The sequence below is a fragment of the Mauremys reevesii genome, linkage group 12 (assembly GCF_016161935.1).
Source record: "Mauremys reevesii isolate NIE-2019 linkage group 12, ASM1616193v1, whole genome shotgun sequence".
NCBI classification, from domain to species: Eukaryota; Metazoa; Chordata; order Testudines; family Geoemydidae; genus Mauremys; species Mauremys reevesii.
This window is the reverse complement of record NC_052634.1, coordinates 22,081,966-22,095,571: the sequence shown is the minus strand read 5'-3', so window position 1 is coordinate 22,095,571 and position 13,606 is coordinate 22,081,966. Positions and strand designations below refer to the sequence as shown.

Sequence of the window (13,606 nt, the reverse complement as noted above, 5' to 3'; positions counted from 1 at the left end):
TCTGGCTGCCTGGGCTGAAGGCAAGAGGCAGGCCTGGGCGTGGCGAGGGCCTCCTGTCCAGGAATGGTGCTGCAGTGCTTCCTGGTCCCCTTTTCCCACCCACACCGGCAGGCGGCTGCTGCGGGAGAACACGAGGGAGGCTCTGGGGGCGCTAGGCAGCGCTGTGTGTGTGGCTGTCAGGGGAAAGAGCCGAGGCTCCCGACTCGACCTGCCATTGACTCGCGTGGCTCTGCGCGCTGTCAGCCGGGGCGGGGCGGGCCAGGCCGCGGACGTGACTCAGGCTTGGGCCGCATGGCCGTGCTTTCCTGACGAGGCATGAGGCAGGCCAAGAGCTTTGCACAGCGTACAGGGAAGTGGGAGGGAGGTGTCTTTGAGCCGGCCTGTCTCCTCCGCTTCTCCCTTGCCGCTTGGGCGGAGGCGGGAAGGGAGCGAAATGTTCCCGGCTGAAAGTTTTTGTGCTCGGCTTTGAGGATTAAGCCTGAGCCTCCGGCACAGCTGCTGGCAGATGGGTTTCTGAATGGCATCCAGCCTGCTCTTTGGACCACCAGCTGAAAGCACTGAGGCCAAGAGGCAGCAAAATGGGACCTTTGAGGCTCCCCCCACAGGCCTCAGGGAAGCAAGGAAGTAGCACGGGCTTAGCGTCGTCCCTGGGTGGGCTCGAACCACCATCCTTTCGGTTAACAGCCGAACGCGCTGACCCATTGCGCCACAGAGACATGGAGGGGCAAGGCTGTATTGAGCACAAAAGCCCGGAATCAGCTCAGGGTGCGGTATAGCACATGCATGCAGTGGTTAGCCAAGCAACAGCAAGGAACTGGACTGCTATGGAAGGAAAGTTCTGTGGGAAGGAACCGAAAAGAGCACCGGGGCTGTGGTACAGTGCTCGCATACACTTTCTTTGGCCTGTTTTGCTGCAAGAGTTAGCAGAGCGAGATTGTTAGTCACAGGTCAGTGGGTGGGTTTATGCAAATCCTGGACTCTTGGACAGGGGCCAGGGGGGCACACGACTTCTGTGGCACATGCACCACCTCTGCAACTAACGTTTGCTACCTCACTCCCTAACAACACACCTTTTACCTCTCAGGGCCAAAATACACCGTGAAAGAGCTCTAACGGCATAAGCTTAGGGTGAGCAACTGCAGCACTAACAACAATTTGAAGAGATTCAAAACCGCCTCCGCCTCTGTCTTTCCACACCAGGGACAGCAGAAGGGACATCAGCAGCACCTGCAAGAGACCAACAAACATCCATTTCTACCTCCCTCCATGCGCTGCCGTTAGGAACCCCTACCCCTTAATGGTGAGTACTTTTCAGGCGAGGGTGACGCTCTCAGGCCTCAAATGCCAGGTACAGTTACTCTGTCCTTGATCCAAAATCAACAGGAAAATACACTGGATTACTCCTGCCCCAATAACAAAGAGACTGGGGATCCCGCAGCAGCTGAAATGACCGTTTGGACAAGCACTCCCATCATGCAATCCGGGGTGGGTGTTACCATGCAAATGACATCAGCCCCAAAAGGCCTTGACGACAGATCACCAACAGATGGCAGGGTTGACTTCATACTGACCCTGCTTCAACTAGATTGTGGCAAAGATTCCCAAACACCGAACGTTAAAACTCACCTAACGCGGGTCAATCCATCCTCATCGTCGTAACCGCTCGTTATACTCCACACCTGAACGTAGCCCTCATATGGACAACATACCCTCCTAACTCAGTGGCTGTACGTTAACCTTTTACCCCCAGTCAGGGCTATTGCAGATTATGTATTTTTTACGCCACCCCATTTTAAACCGAACTTTGCACCCCTTGGGTAAGCTGTACGTTGTTCCCTGAGCACCAGAAACTTCTACGCCGAAACTCTGTACCGTACACTTTTTTTTTCTTTGATCTTCATCTTAATAAAATGTTGACTTTTGTTCGAGATCCCAGCTCCTCTTCCTTTGCAAGGCGTGTGCGTTCGCTCCGCGTTTTACTCTGCTAATACGGCGGGGGGCGATTGAGCCAGAGGTGCTTGCCTGCTGCAGACATGGATCCAAGGCTGAACCTCGTCCCCCACAAGCGTAACTGAAAACAGTTTAAGAAGTGCTCCCGTCTCTGGCACTCAGCTACCCAGCTCCCAATGGGGTCCAAACCCCAAATAGATCCTTTTTACCCTGTAGAAGCTAGCTGTAAAATCCTGTAACCAGGGCAGCTGCCTAGTAGCCTGCGCATCTGCCTGCCAGAGCGAGGGCGTGTAAGGCACTAATCCGGATAGTGGCAGCTAGGTGGCAGGGGGAGAGTGTGAAGAAGCAGCAGAGTGGCGCAGTGGGAGCGTGCTGGGCCCATAACCCAGAGGTCGATGGATCGAAACCATCCTCTGCTACGTGTGCGCTTGTTTCTTTTCCTCTGGGCCTTCAAGCGAGCGGGTGACCAGCAGAGCCCCAAGAGCCTAGGCCATGAGGCAAGAGGTGGCTGAGGCGAAGTGGCGGCCTGCCAGGAGCTCCTGGCACCTCTGGCTGCCTGGGCTGAAGGCAAGAGGCAGGCCTGGGCGTGGCGAGGGCCTCCTGTCCAGGAATGGTGCTGCAGTGCTTCCTGGTCCCCTTTTCCCACCCACACCGGCAGGCGGCTGCTGCGGGAGAACACGAGGGAGGCTCTGGGGCGCTAGGCAGCGCTGTGTGTGTGGCTGTCAGGGAAAGAGCCGAGGCTCCCGACTCGACCTGCCATTGACTCGCGTGGCTCTGCGCGCTGTCAGCCGGGCGGGCGGGCCAGGCCGCGGACGTGACTCAGGCTTGGGCCGCATGGCCGTGCTTTCCTGACGAGGCATGAGGCAGGCCAAGAGCTTTGCACAGCGTACAGGGAAGTGGGAGGAGGTGTCTTTGAGCCGGCCTGTCTCCTCCGCTTCTCCCTTGCCGCTTGGGCGGAGGCGGAAGGAGCGAAATGTTCCCGGCTGAAAGTTTTGTGCTCGGCTTTGAGGATTAAGCCTGAGCCTCCGGCACAGCTGCTGGCAGATGGGTTTCTGAATGGCATCCAGCCTGCTCTTTGGACCACCAGCTGAAAGCACTGAGGCCAAGAGGCAGCAAAATGGGACCTTTGAGGCTCCCCCCACAGGCCTCAGGGAAGCAAGGAAGTAGCACGGGCTTAGCGTCGTCCCTGGGTGGGCTCGAACCACCATCCTTTCGGTTAACAGCCGAGCGCTGACCCATTGCGCCACAGAGACATGGAGGGCAAGGCTGTATTGAGCACAAAAGCCGGAATCAGCTCAGGGTGCGGTATAGCACATGCATGCAGTGGTTAGCCAAGCAACAGCAAGGAACTGGACTGCTATGGAAGGAAAGTTCTGTGGGAAGGAACCGAAAAGAGCACCGGGGCTGTGGTACAGTGCTCGCATACACTTTCTTTGGCCTGTTTTGCTGCAAGAGTTAGCAGAGCGAGATTGTTAGTCACAGGTCAGTGGGTGGGTTTATGCAAATCCTGGACTCTTGGACAGGGGCCAGGGGGGCACACGACTTCTGTGGCACATGCACCACCTCTGCAACTAACGTTTGCTACGTCACTCCTAACAACACACCTTTTACCTCTCAGGGCCAAAATACACCGTGAAAGAGCTCTAACGGCATAAGCTTAGGGTGAGCAACTGCAGCACTAACAACAATTTGAAGAGATTCAAAACCGCCTCCGCCTCTGTCTTTCCACACCAGGGACAGCAGAAGGGACATCAGCAGCACCTGCAAGAGACCAACAAACATCCATTTCTACCTCCCTCCATGCGCTGCCGTTAGGAACCCCTACCCCTTAATGGTGAGTACTTTTCAGGCGAGGGTGACGCTCTCAGGCCTCAAATGCCAGGTACAGTTACTCTGTCCTTGATCCAAAATCAACAGGAAAATACACTGGATTACTCCTGCCCCAATAACAAAGAGACTGGGGATCCCGCAGCAGCTGAAATGACCGTTTGGACAAGCACTCCCATCATGCAATCCGGGGTGGGTGTTACCATGCAAATGACATCAGCCCCAAAAGGCCTTGACGACAGATCACCAACAGATGGCAGGGTTGACTTCATACTGACCCTGCTTCAACTAGATTGTGGCAAAGATTCCCAAACACCGAACGTTAAAACTCACCTAACGCGGGTCAATCCATCCTCATCGTCGTAACCGCTCGTTATACTCCACACCTGAACGTAGCCCTCATATGGACAACATACCCTCCTAACTCAGTGGCTGTACGTTAACCTTTTACCCCCAGTCAGGGCTATTGCAGATTATGTATTTTTTACGCCACCCCATTTTAAACCGAACTTTGCACCCCTTGGGTAAGCTGTACGTTGTTCCCTGAGCACCAGAAACTTCTACGCCGAAACTCTGTACCGTACACTTTTTTTCTTTGAACTTCATCTTAATAAAATGTTGACTTTTGTTCGAGATCCCAGCTCCTCTTCCTTTGCAAGGCGTGTGCGTTCGCTCCGCGTTTTACTCTGCTAATACGGCGGGGCGATTGAGCCAGAGGTGCTTGCCTGCTGCAGACATGGATCCAAGGCTGAACCTCGTCCCCACAAGCGTAACTGAAAACAGTTTAAGAAGTGCTCCCGTCTCTGGCACTCAGCTACCCAGCTCCCAATGGGGTCCAAACCCCAAATAGATCCTTTTACCCTGTAGAAGCTAGCTGTAAAATCCTGTAACCAGGGCAGCTGCCTGGTAGCCTGCGCATCTGCCTGCCAGAGCGAGGCGTGTAAGGCACTAATCCGGATAGTGGCAGCTAGGTGGCAGGGAGAGTGTGAAGAAGCAGCAGAGTGGCGCAGCGGGCGTGCTGGGCCCATAACCCAGAGGTCGATGGATCGAAACCATCCTCTGCTACGTGTGCGCTTGTTTCTTTTCCTCTGGGCCTTCAAGCGAGCGGGTGACCAGCAGAGCCCCAAGAGCCTAGGCCATGAGGCAAGAGGTGGCTGAGGCGAAGTGGCGGCCTGCCAGGAGCTCCCTGGCACCTCTGGCTGCCTGGGCTGAAGGCAAGAGGCAGGCCTGGGCGTGGCGAGGGCCTCCTGTCCAGGAATGGTGCTGCAGTGCTTCCTGGTCCCCTTTTCCCACCCACACCGGCAGGCGGCTGCTGCGGGAGAACACGAGGGAGGCTCTGGGGGCGCTAGGCAGCGCTGTGTGTGTGGCTGTCAGGAAAGAGCCGAGGCTCCCGACTCGACCTGCCATTGACTCGCGTGGCTCTGCGCGCTGTCAGCCGGGCGGGGCGGGCCAGGCGCGGACGTGACTCAGGCTTGGGCCGCATGGCCGTGCTTTCCTGACGAGGCATGAGGCAGGCCAAGAGCTTTGCACAGCGTACAGTGAAGTGGGAGGGAGGAGTCTTTGAGCCGGCCTGTCTCCTCCGCTTCTCCCTTGCCGATTGGGCGGAGGCGGGAAGGGAGCGAAATGTTCCCGGCTGAAAGTGTTTGTGCTCGGCTTTGAGGATTAAGCCTGAGCCTCCGGCACAGCTGCTGGCAGATGGGTTTCTGAATGGCATCCAGCCTGCTCTTTGGACCACCAGCTGAAAGCACTGAGGCCAAGAGGCAGCAAAATGGGACCTTTGAGGCTCCCCCCACAGGCCTCAGGAAGCAAGGAAGTAGCACGGGCTTAGCGTCGTCCTGGGTGGGCTCGAACCACCATCCTTTCGGTTAACAGCCGAACGCGCTGACCCATTGCGCCACAGAGACATGGAGGGCAAGGCTGTATTGAGCACAAAAGCCCGGAATCAGCTCAGGGTGCGGTATAGCACATGCATGCAGTGGTTAGCCAAGCAACAGCAAGGAACTGGACTGCTATGGAAGGAAAGTTCTGTGGGAAGGAACCGAAAAGAGCACCGGGGCTGTGGTACAGTGCTCGCATACACTTTCTTTGGCCTGTTTTGCTGCAAGAGTTAGCAGAGCGAGATTGTTAGTCACAGGTCAGTGGGTGGGTTTATGCAAATCCTGGACTCTTGGACAGGGGGGCACACGACTTCTGTGGCACATGCACCACCTCTGCAACTAACGTTTGCTACCTCACTCCCTAACAACACACCTTTTACCTCTCAGGGCCAAAATACACCGTGAAAGAGCTCTAACGGCATAAGCTTAGGGTGAGCAACTGCAGCACTAACAACAATTTGAAGAGATTCAAAACCGCCTCCGTCTCTGTCTTTCCACACCAGGGACAGCAGAAGGGACATCAGCAGCACCTGCAAGAGACCAACAAACATCCATTTCTACCTCCCTCCATGCGCTGCCGTTAGGAACCCCTACCCCTTAATGGTGAGTACTTTTCAGGCGAGGGTGACGCTCTCAGGCCTCAAATGCCAGGTACAGTTACTCTGTCCTTGATCCAAAATCAACAGGAAAATACACTGGATTACTCCTGCCCCAATAACAAAGAGACTGGGGATCCGCAGCAGCTGAAATGACCGTTTGGACAAGCACTCCCATCATGCAATCCGGGGTGGGTGTTACCATGCAAATGACATCAGCCCCAAAAGGCCTTGACGACAGATCACCAACAGATGGCAGGGTTGACTTCATACTGACCCTGCTTCAACTAGATTGTGGCAAAGATTCCCAAACACCGAACGTTAAAACTCACCTAACGCGGTCAATCCATCCTCATCGTCGTAACCGCTCGTTATACTCCACACCTGAACGTAGCCCTCATATGGACAACATACCCTCCTAACTCAGTGGCTGTACGTTAACCTTTTACCCCCAGTCAGGGCTATTGCAGATTATGTATTTTTTACGCCACCCCATTTTAAACCGAACTTTGCACCCCTTGGGTAAGCTGTACGTTGTTCCCTGAGCACCAGAAACTTCTACGCCGAAACTCTGTACCGTACACTTTTTTTTTCTTTGATCTTCATCTTAATAAAATGTTGACTTTTGTTCGAGATCCCAGCTCCTCTTCCTTTGCAAGGCGTGTGCGTTCGCTCCGCGTTTTACTCTGCTAATACGGCGGGGGGCGATTGAGCCAGAGGTGCTTGCCTGCTGCAGACATGGATCCAAGGCTGAACCTCGTCCCCCACAAGCGTAACTGAAAACAGTTTAAGAAGTGCTCCCGTCTCTGGCACTCAGCTACCCAGCTCCCAATGGGGTCCAAACCCCAAATAGATCCTTTTACCCTGTAGAAGCTAGCTGTAAAATCCTGTAACCAGGGCAGCTGCCTGGTAGCCTGCGCATCTGCCTGCCAGAGCGAGGGCGTGTAAGGCACTAATCCGGATAGTGGCAGCTAGGTGGCAGGGGAGAGTGTGAAGAAGCAGCAGAGTGGCGCAGCGGGGCGTGCTGGGCCCATAACCCAGAGGTCGATGGATCGAAACCATCCTCTGCTACGTGTGCGCTTGTTTCTTTTCCCTCTGGGCCTTCAAGCGAGCGGGTGACCAGCAGAGCCCCAAGAGCCTAGGCCATGAGGCAAGAGGTGGCTGAGGCGAAGTGGCGGCCTGCCAGGGAGCTCCCTGGCACCTCTGGCTGCCTGGGCTGAAGGCAAGAGGCAGGCCTGGGCGTGGCGAGGGCCTCCTGTCCAGGAATGGTGCTGCAGTGCTTCCTGGTCCCCTTTTCCCACCCACACCGGCAGGCGGCTGCTGCGGGAGAACACGAGGGAGGCTCTGGGGGCGCTAGGCAGCGCTGTGTGTGTGGCTGTCAGGGGAAAGAGCCGAGGCTCCCGACTCGACCTGCCATTGACTCGCGTGGCTCTGCGCGCTGTCAGCCGGGGCGGTGCGGGCCAGGCCGCGGACGTGACTCAGGCTTGGGCCGCATGGCCGTGCTTTCCTGACGAGGCATGAGGCAGGCCAAGAGCTTTGCACAGCGTACAGGGAAGTGGGAGGGAGGTGTCTTTGAGCCGGCCTGTCTCCTCCGCGTCTCCCTTGCCGCTTGGGCGGAAGCGGGAAGGGGCGAAATGTTCCCGGCTGAAAGTTTTTGTGCTCGGCTTTGAGGATTAAGCCTGAGCCTCGGCACAGCTGCTGGCAGATGGGTTTCTGAATGGCATCCAGCCTGCTCTTTGGACCACCAGCTGAAAGCACTGAGGCCAAGAGGCAGCAAAATGGGACCTTTGAGGCTCCCCCACAGGCCTCAGGAAGCAAGGAAGTAGCACGGGCTTAGCGTCGTCCCTGGGTGGGCTCGAACCACCATCCTTTCGGTTAACAGCCGAGCGCTGACCCATTGCGCCACAGAGACATGGAGGGGCAAGGCTGTATTGAGCACAAAGCCCGGAATCAGCTCAGGGTGCGGTATAGCACATGCATGCAGTGGTTAGCCAAGCAACAGCAAGGAACTGGACTGCTATGGAAGGAAAGTTCTGTGGGAAGGAACCGAAAAGAGCACCGGGGCTGTGGTACAGTGCTCGCATACACTTTCTTTGGCCTGTTTTGCTGCAAGAGTTAGCAGAGCGAGATTGTTAGTCACAGGTCAGTGGGTGGGTTTATGCAAATCCTGGACTCTTGGACAGGGGCCAGGGGGATCACACGACTTCTGTGGCACATGCACCACCTCTGCAACTAACGTTTGCTACCTCACTCCCTAACAACACACCTTTTACCTCTCAGGGCCAAAATACACCGTGAAAGAGCTCTAACGGCATAAGCTTAGGGTGAGCAACTGCAGCACTAACAACAATTTGAAGAGATTCAAAACCGCCTCCGCCTCTGTCTTTCCACACCAGGGACAGCAGAAGGGACATCAGCAGCACCTGCAAGAGACCAACAAACATCCATTTCTACCTCCCTCCATGCGCTGCCGTTAGGAACCCCTACCCCTTAATGGTGAGTACTTTTCAGGCGAGGGTGACGCTCTCAGGCCTCAAATGCCAGGTACAGTTACTCTGTCCTTGATCCAAAATCAACAGGAAAATACACTGGATTACTCCTGCCCCAATAACAAAGAGACTGGGGATCCCGCAGCAGCTGAAATGACCGTTTGGACAAGCACTCCCATCATGCAATCCGGGGTGGGTGTTACCATGCAAATGACATCAGCCCCAAAAGGCCTTGACGACAGATCACCAACAGATGGCAGGGTTGACTTCATACTGACCCTGCTTCAACTAGATTGTGGCAAAGATTCCCAAACACCGAACGTTAAAACTCACCTAACGCGGGTCAATCCATCCTCATCGTCGTAACCGCTCGTTATACTCCACACCTGAACGTAGCCCTCATATGGACAACATACCCTCCTAACTCAGTGGCTGTACGTTAACCTTTTACCCCCAGTCAGGGCTATTGCAGATTATGTATTTTTTACGCCACCCCATTTTAAACCGAACTTTGCACCCCTTGGGTAAGCTGTACGTTGTTCCCTGAGCACCAGAAACTTCTACGCAAAACTCTGTACCGTACACTTTTTTTTTCTTTGATCTTCATATTAATAAAATGTTGACTTTTGTTCGAGATCCCAGCTCCTCTTCCTTTGCAAGGCGTGTGCGTTCGCTCCTGGTTTTACTCTGCTAATACGGCGGGGGGTGATTGAGCCAGAGGTGCTTGCCTGCTGCAGACATGGATCCAAGGCTGAACCTCGTCCCCCACAAGCGTAACTGAAAACAGTTTAAGAAGTGCTCCCGTCTCTGGCACTCAGCTACCCAGCTCCCAATGGGGTCCAAACCCCAAATAGATCCTTTTTACCCTGTAGAAGCTAGCTGTAAAATCCTGTAACCAGGGCAGCTGCCTGGTAGCCTGCGCATCTGCCTGCCAGAGCGAGGCGTGTAAGGCACTAATCCGGATAGTGGCAGCTAGGTGGCAGGGGGAGAGTGTGAAGAAGCAGCAGAGTGGCGCAGCGGGAGCGTGCTGGGCCCATAACCCAGAGGTCGATGGATCGAAACCATCCTCTGCTACGTGTGCGCTTGTTTCTTTTCCCTCTGGGCCTTCAAGCGAGCGGGTGACCAGCAGAGCCCCAAGAGCCTAGGCCATGAGGCAAGAGGTGGCTGAGGCGAAGTGGCGGCCTGCCAGGAGCTCCCTGGCACCTCTGGCTGCCTGGGCTGAAGGCAAGAGGCAGGCCTGGGCGTGGCGAGGGCCTCCTGTCCAGGAATGGTGCTGCAGTGCTTCCTGGTCCCCTTTTCCCACCCACACCGGCAGGCGGCTGCTGCGGGAGAACACGAGGGAGGCTCTGGGGGCGCTAGGCAGCGCTGTGTGTGTGGCTGTCAGGGGAAAGAGCCGAGGCTCCCGACTCGACCTGCCATTGACTCGCGTGGCTCTGCGCGCTGTCAGCCGGGGCGGGGCGGGCCAGGCCGCGGACGTGACTCAGGCTTGGGCCGCATGGCCGTGCTTTCCTGATGAGGCATGAGGCAGGCCAAGAGCTTTGCACAGCGTACAGGGAAGTGGGAGGGAGGTGTCTTTGAGCCGGCCTGTCTCCTCCGCTTCTCCCTTGCCGCTTGGGCGGAGGCGGGAAGGGAGCGAAATGTTCCCGGCTGAAAGTTTTGTGCTCGGCTTTGAGGATTAAGCCTGAGCCTCCGGCACAGCTGCTGGCAGATGGGTTTCTGAATGGCATCCAGCCTGCTCTTTGGACCACCAGCTGAAAGCACTGAGGCCAAGAGGCAGCAAAATGGGACCTTTGAGGCTCCCCACAGGCCTCAGGGAAGCAAGGCAGTAGCACGGGCTTAGCGCCGTCCTGGGTGGGCTCGAACCACCATCCTTTCGGTTAACAGCCGAACGCGCTGACCCATTGCGCCACAGAGACATGGAGGGGCAAGGCTGTATTGAGCACAAAAGCCCGGAATCAGCTCAGGGTGCGGTATAGCACATGCCTGCAGTGGTTAGCCAAGCAACAGCAAGGAACTGGATTGCTATGGAAGGAAAGTTCTGTGGGATGGAACCGAAAAGAGCACCGGGGCTGTGGTACAGTGCTCGCATACACTTTCTTTGGTCTGTTTTGCTGGAAGAGTTAGCAGAGCGAGATTGTTAGTCACAGGTCAGTGGGTGGGTTTATGCAAATCCTGGACTCTTGGACAGGGGCCAGGGGGATCACACGACTTCTGTGGCACATGCACCACCTCTGCAACTAACGTCTGCTACCTCACTCCCTAACAACACACCTTTTAGCTCTCAGGACCAAAATACACCGTGAAAGAGATCTAAGATCTAACGGCATAAGCTTAGGGTGAGCAACTGCAGCACTCACAACAATTTGAAGAGATTCAAAACCGCCTTTGCCTCTGCCTTTCCACACCAGGGACAGCAGAAAGAACATCAACAGCACCTGCAAGAGACCAACAAACATCCATTTCTACCTCCCTCCACGCGCTGCCCTTAGGAACCCCTACCCCTTAATGGTGAGTACTTTTCAGGCGAGGGTGACGCTCTCAGGCCTCAAAGGCCAGGTACAGTTACTCTGTCCTTGATCCAAAACCAACAGGAAAATACACTGGATTACTCCTGCCCCAATAACAAAGACACTGGGGATCCCGCAGCAGCTGAAATGACCGTTTGGACAAGCACTCCCATCATGCAATCCGGGGTGGGTGTAACCATGCAAATGACATCAGCCCCAAAAGGCCTTGACGACAGATCACCAACAGATGGCAGGGTAGACTTCATACTGACCCTGCTTCAACTAGATTGTGGCAAAGATTCCAAAACACTGAACGTTAAAACTCACCTAACGCGGGTCAATCCATCCTCATCGTCGTAACCGCTCGTTATACTCCACACCCGAACGTAGCCCTCATATGGACAACATGCCCTCCTAACTCAGTGTCTGTACGTTAACCTTTTACCCCAGTCAGGGCTATTGCAGATTATGTATTTTTACGCCACCCCATTTTAAACCGAACTTTGCACCCCTTGGGTAAGCTGTACGTTGTTCCCTGAACACCAGAAACTTCTACGCCAAAACTCTGTACCGTACACTTTTTTTTCTTTGAACCTCATCTTAATAAAATGCTGACTTTTGTTTGAGATCCCGGCTCCTCTTCCTTTGCAAGGCGTGTGCGTTCGCTCCGCGTTTTAGTCTGCTAATACGGCGGGGGGCGATTGAGCCAGAGGTGCTTGCCTGCTGCAGACACGGATCCAAGGCTGACCCTCGTCCCCCACAAGCGTAACTGAAAACAGTTTAAGAAGTGCTCCCGTCTCTGGCACTCAGCTACCCAGCTCCCAATGGGGTCCAAACCCCAAATAGATCCTTTTTACCCTGTAGAAGCTAGCTGTAAAATCCTGTGACCAGGGCAGCTGCCTAGCAGCCAGCGCATCTGCCTGCCAGAGCGAGGGCATGTAAGGCACTAATCCGGATAGTGGCAGCTAGGTGACAGGGGAAGAGTGTGAAGAAGCAGCAGAGTGGCGCAGCGGGGCGTGCTGGGCCCATAACCCAGAGGTCGATGGATCCAAACCATCCTCTGCTACGTGCGCTTGTTTCTTTTCCTCTGGGCCTTCAAGCGAGCCGGTGACCAGCAGAGCCCCAAGAGCCTAGGCCATGAGGCAAGAGGTGGCTGAGGCAAAGTGGCGGCCTGCCAGGAGCTCCCTGGCACCTCTGGCTGCCTGGGCTGAAGGCAAGAGGCAGGCCTGGGCGTGGCGAGGGCCTCCTGTCCCGGAATGAGGCTGCAGTGCTTCCTGGTCCCCTTTTCCCACCCACACCGGCAGGCGGCTGCGGGAGAACACGAGGGAGGCTCTGGGGCGCTAGGCAGCGCTGTGTGTGTGGCTGTCAGGGAAAGAGCCGAGGCTCCCGACTCGACCTGCCATTGACTCGCGTGGCTCTGCGCGCTGTCAGCCGGGGCGGGGTGGGCCAGGCCGCGGACGTGACTCAGGCTTGGGCCGCATGGCCGTGCTTTCCTGATGAGGCATGAGGCAGGCCAAGAGCTTTGCACAGCGTACAGGGAAGTGGGAGGGAGGTGTCTTTGAGCCGGCCTGTCTCCTCCGCTTCTCCCTTGCCGCTTGGGCGGAGGCGGGAAGGGAGCGAAATGTTCCCGGCTGAAAGTTTTTGTGCTCGGCTTTGAGGATTAAGCCTGAGCCTCCGGCACGGCTGCTGGCAGATGGGTTTCTGAATGGCATCCAGCCTGCTCTTTGGACCACCAGCTGAAAGCTCTGAGGCCAAGAGGTAGCAAAATGGGACCTTTGAGGCTCCCCATACAGGCCTCGGGAAAGCAAGGCAGTAGCAGGGGCTTAGCGCCGTCCCTGGGTGGGCTCGAACCACCATCCTTTCGGTTAACAGCCGAACGCGCTGACCCATTGCGCCACAGAGACATGGAGGGGGCAAGGCTGTATTGAGCACAAAAGCCGGGAATCAGCTCAGGGTACGGTATAGCACATGCCTACAGTGGTTAGCCAAGCAAAAGCAAGGAACTGGATTGCTATGGAAGGAAAGTTCTGTGGGATGGAACCGAAAAGAGCACCGGGGCTGTGGTACAGCGCTCGCATACACTTTCTTTGGTCTGTTTTGCGGGAAGAGTTAGCAGAGCGAGATTGTTAGTCACAGGTGAGTGGGTGGGTTTATGCAAATACTGGACTCTTGGACAGGGGCGGGGGGATCAACACGACTTCTGTGGCACATGCACCACCTCTGCAACTAACGTCTGCTACCTCACTCCCTAACAACACACCTTTTAGCTCTCAGGACCAAAATACACCGTGAAAGAGATCTAAGATCTAACGGCATAAGCTTAGGGTGAGCAACTGCAGCACTCACAACAATTTGAAGAG

General features: G+C 55.6%; 6 non-coding genes across 6 annotated transcripts; 2 read left to right on the top strand and 4 right to left on the bottom strand.

The window, feature by feature from the left end:
- Nucleotides 1–642: 642 nt before the first annotated feature.
- TRNAN-GUU lies at nucleotides 643–716 on the bottom strand. The gene has a single exon. It is a non-coding gene; the product is annotated as a tRNA-Asn (tRNA).
- A 1,581-nt stretch (nucleotides 717–2,297) lies between these two features.
- TRNAM-CAU lies at nucleotides 2,298–2,369 on the top strand. The gene has a single exon. It is a non-coding gene; the product is annotated as a tRNA-Met (tRNA).
- Nucleotides 2,370–5,605: 3,236 nt separating this feature from the next.
- TRNAN-GUU lies at nucleotides 5,606–5,681 on the bottom strand. Its single transcript has one exon. It is a non-coding gene; the product is annotated as a tRNA-Asn (tRNA).
- A 4,060-nt stretch (nucleotides 5,682–9,741) lies between these two features.
- On the top strand, nucleotides 9,742–9,813 carry TRNAM-CAU. Its single transcript has one exon. It is a non-coding gene; the product is annotated as a tRNA-Met (tRNA).
- A 769-nt stretch (nucleotides 9,814–10,582) lies between these two features.
- TRNAN-GUU lies at nucleotides 10,583–10,655 on the bottom strand. The gene has a single exon. It is a non-coding gene; the product is annotated as a tRNA-Asn (tRNA).
- A 2,421-nt stretch (nucleotides 10,656–13,076) lies between these two features.
- On the bottom strand, nucleotides 13,077–13,150 carry TRNAN-GUU. The gene has a single exon. It is a non-coding gene; the product is annotated as a tRNA-Asn (tRNA).
- Between the last annotated feature and the right edge of the window lie 456 nt (nucleotides 13,151–13,606).